A 4,044-nucleotide genomic window follows, 5' to 3' on the forward strand; every position below is an offset into this window, starting at 1 on the left:
CTGGCGTTTAAACGCCAGTGAATTCTTCCTCCAGGGTGTGCTGTTTTTCTTCCTTTTTCATTCTGTTTTTGCTTTTTCAATGGATTTGTGACTTCTTATGATCATCAACCTACAAAAAACATAAAATAACAAAGAGAAATATATAAAATATAATCATTGGGTTGCCTCCCAACAAGCGCTTCTTTAATGTCAGTAGCTTGACAGAGGGCTCTCATGGAGCCTCACAGATACTCAGAGCAATGTTGGAACCTTCCAACACCAAACTTAGAGTTTGAATGTGGGGGTTCAACACCTAACTTAGAGTTTGGTTGTGGCCTCCCAACACCAAACTTAAAGTTTGACCGTGGGGGCTCTGTTTGTCTCTGATTTGAGAGAAGCTCTTCAAGCTTCTTCTCCATGATGACAGAGGGATGCCCTTGAGCCTTAAACACCAAGGATTCTTCATTCACTTGAATGATCAACTCTCCTCTATCAACATCAATCACAGCTTTTGCTGTGGCTAGGAAGGGTCTGCCAAGGATGATGGTTTCATCCATGCACTTCCCAGTCTCTAGGACTATGAAATCAGTAGGGATGTAATGGTCCTCAATCTTAACCAAAACATTCTCTACAAGTCCATAAGCTTGTTTTCTTGAGTTGTCTGCCATCTCTAGTGAGATTTTTGCAGCTTGTACCTCAAAGATCCCTAGCTTCTCCATTACAGAGAGAGGCATGAGGTTCACACTTGACCCTAAGTCACACAGGGCCTTCTTGAAGGTCATGGTGCCTATGGTACAAGGTATGGAAAACTTCCCAGGATCTTGTCTCTTTTGAGGTAATTTTTGCCTAGACAAGTCATCCAGTTCTTTGGTGAGCAAGGGAGGTTCATCTTCCCAAGTCTCATTTCCGAATAACTTGTCATTTAGCTTCATGATTGCTCCAAGGTATTTAGCAACTTGCTCTTCAGTGACATACTCATCCTCTTCAGAGGAAGAATACTCATCAGAGCTCATGAAAGGCAAAAGTAAGTCCAATGGAATCTCTATGGTCTCATTTTGAGCCTCAGATTCCCATGGTTCCTCATTGGGGAACACAGAGGAGGTTGGTGCACGCCCATTGAGGTCTTCCTCAGTGGCGTCCACCTCCTCTCTTTCCTCTCCATATTCGGCCATGGTTATGGCTTTGCACTCTCCTTTTGGATTTTCTTCTGTATTACTTGGGAGAGTACTAGGAGGGAGTTCAGTAATTTTCTTGCTCAGCTGTCCCACTTGTCCTTCGAAATTTCTGATGGAGGACCTTGTTTCATTCATGAAACTTTGAGTGGTTTTGATTAGATCAGAGACCATTGTTGCTAAGTCAGAGGTATTCTGCTTAGAACTCTCTGTCTGTTGCTGAGAAGATGATGGAAAAGGCTTGTTATTGCCAAGCCTGTTTCTTCCACCATTATTGTTATTGAAACCTTGTTGAGGTCTCTCTTGATTCTTCCATGAGAAAATTGGGTGATTTCTCCATGAAGAATTATAGGTGTTTCCATAGGGTTCTCCTAGGTAATTCACCTCTTCCATTGAAGGGTTTTCAGGATCATAAGCTTCTTCCTCAGATGAAGCTTCCTTAGTACTGCCAGGTGCATTTTGCATTCCAGACAAACTTTGAGAAATCAAATTGACTTGCTGAGTCAATATCTTGTTCTGAGCCAGTATGGCATTCAGAGTGTCAATCTCAAGAACTCCTCTCTTCTGACTAGTCCCATTGTTCACAGGATTCCTTTCAGAAGTGTACATAAATTGGTTATTTGCAACCATTTCAATTAGCTCTTGAGCCTCTGTAGGCGTCTTCTTCAGATGAAGAGATCCTCCGGCAGAGCTATCCAAGGACATCTTAGATAGTTCAGAGAGACCATCATAGAAAATACCTATGATGCTCCATTCAGAAAGCATGTCAGAGGGACATTTTCTGATTAATTGTTTGTATCTTTCCCAAGCTTCATAGAGGGATTCTCCATCCTTCTGTTTGAAGGTTTGGACCTCCACTCTAAGCTTACTCCATCTTTGTGGTGGAAAAAACTTTGCCAAGAAGGCATTGACTAGTTTTTCCCAAGAGTCCAGGCTTTCTTTAGGTTGAGAGTCCAACCATATTCTAGCTCTGTCTCTTACAGCAAAAGGGAATAGCATCAGTCTATAGACCTCAGGGTCTACCCCATTAGTCTTGACTGTGTCACAGATTTGCAAGAACTCAGCTAAGAACTGATGAGGATCTTCCATTGGAAGTCCATGGAATTTGCAATTCTGTTGCATTAGAGAAACTAATTGAGGCTTAAGCTCAAAGTTGTTTGCTCCAATGGCAGGGATAGAGATGCTTCTCCCATAGAAGTCGGGAGTAGGTGCAGTAAAGTCACCCAGCACCTTCCTTGCATTGTTTGCATTGTTGTTGTTTTCGGCTGCCATGTCTTCTTCTTCTTTGAAGAATTCGGTCAGGTCCTCTACAGAGAGTTGTGCTTTGGCTTCTCTTAGCTTTCTCTTCAAGGTCCTTTCGGGTTCAGGGTCAGCTTCAGCAAGAATGCCTTTGTCTTTGTTCCTGCTCATATGAAAGAGAAGAGAACAAGAAGATGTGGAATCCTCTATGTCACAGTATAGAGATTCCTTGAGGTGTCAGAGGAAAAAGAAAAATAGAAAGAAGAAGGAGAAGAAGAATTCGAACTTTAATTAGATAAGGTTCGAATTGTGCATTGAGAAGGAGTGGTACTCCATAAATAGAAGGATGTGAGAAGGAGGGGAGTAATTTTCGAAAATTAATTAGAAGATTTTGAAAACATTTTTGAAAAACACTTAATTGATTTTCGAAAATAAGAGTGGAAAAGAAATCAAGTGATTTTTGAAAAAGATTTGAAATTAGAAGTCAAAAGGATTTGATTGAAAACTTAATTTGAAAAAGATGTGATTAAAAAGATGTGATTGAGAAGATATGATTTGAAAACAATTTGAAAAGATATGATTTGAAAACAATTTAAAAAAAAAATTTGATTTTGAAAATTAATGACTTGCCTAACAAGAAAAGATATGATTCAAACATTAAACATTTCTCAACAGAAAAGGCAACAAATTTGAGATGTTCAATCAAATCATTAATTGTTAGTAAGTATCTTTAAAAAAGGAAAGAAATTGATTTTGAAAACATTTGATTGAAGGGATATGATTTGAAAAAGATTTGATTTTGAAAAACTTTGAAAACTTGAAAAAAATTGATTTTGAAAACAAAATCTTCCTCCTAGCACCATCCTGGCGTTAAACGCCCAGAATGGTATACATTCTGGCGTTTAACGCCCAAAATGCACCCTTTTTGGGCGTTAAACACCCAACCAGGTACCCTGGCTGGCGTTTAAACGCCAGTCTGTCTTCTTCACTGGGCATTTTGAATGCCCAGCTTTTTCTGTATAATTCCTCTGCAGTATGTTCTGAATCTTCAATTCTTTGTATTATTGACTTGAAAAGACACAAATTAAAAATATTTTTGGATTTTTAATAATCAAAATGCAACAAGAATCAAATAGCAATGCATGCAAGACACCAAACTTAGCAGTTTGTATACTACTGACACTATATGAAACACAAAGATACTCAAGTCAATAGAATTCAAAGATCAAAACAAGGAAATACATGCATGGATTCGAAAAATATAACAAAAACATGCATTTGACACCAAACTTAAGATGAGACTCTAGACTCAAACAAGAAATATTTTTGGATTTTATGATTTTATAAATTTTTTTTTGTGTTTTTTTCGAAAATTAAGTGGAAAAAGATATCAAAATTCTTAATGAGAATTCCAGGAATCAGTGCAATGCTAGTCTAAGACTCCGGTCCAGGAATTAGACATGGCTTCACAGCCAGCCAAGCTTTCAAAGAAAGCTTCGGTCCAAAACACTAGACATGGCCAAAGGCCAGCCAAGCCTTAGCAAATCACTGCTCCAAAAGCAAGATTGATAAAGATCATCAAGCTCTTGTGATGATAAGTTGAAACCTCGGTCCAATGGAATTAGACATGGCTTCTCAGCCAGCCAGATTTCAA

At 38.8% G+C, this 4,044-nt stretch overlaps 1 non-coding gene across 1 annotated transcript; it reads left to right on the forward strand.

Annotated features, from left to right (window-relative positions):
• The first annotated feature begins 1,910 nt into the window (after window positions 1–1,910).
• On the forward strand, window positions 1,911–2,018 carry LOC130978548 (small nucleolar RNA R71). Its single transcript, XR_009086173.1, has one exon. It is a non-coding gene; the product is annotated as a small nucleolar RNA R71 (small nucleolar RNA).
• The last annotated feature ends 2,026 nt before the right edge of the window (window positions 2,019–4,044 follow it).

The sequence above is a fragment of the Arachis stenosperma genome, chromosome 4, assembly GCF_014773155.1.
Source record: "Arachis stenosperma cultivar V10309 chromosome 4, arast.V10309.gnm1.PFL2, whole genome shotgun sequence".
Taxonomy (NCBI): domain Eukaryota; kingdom Viridiplantae; phylum Streptophyta; class Magnoliopsida; order Fabales; family Fabaceae; genus Arachis; species Arachis stenosperma.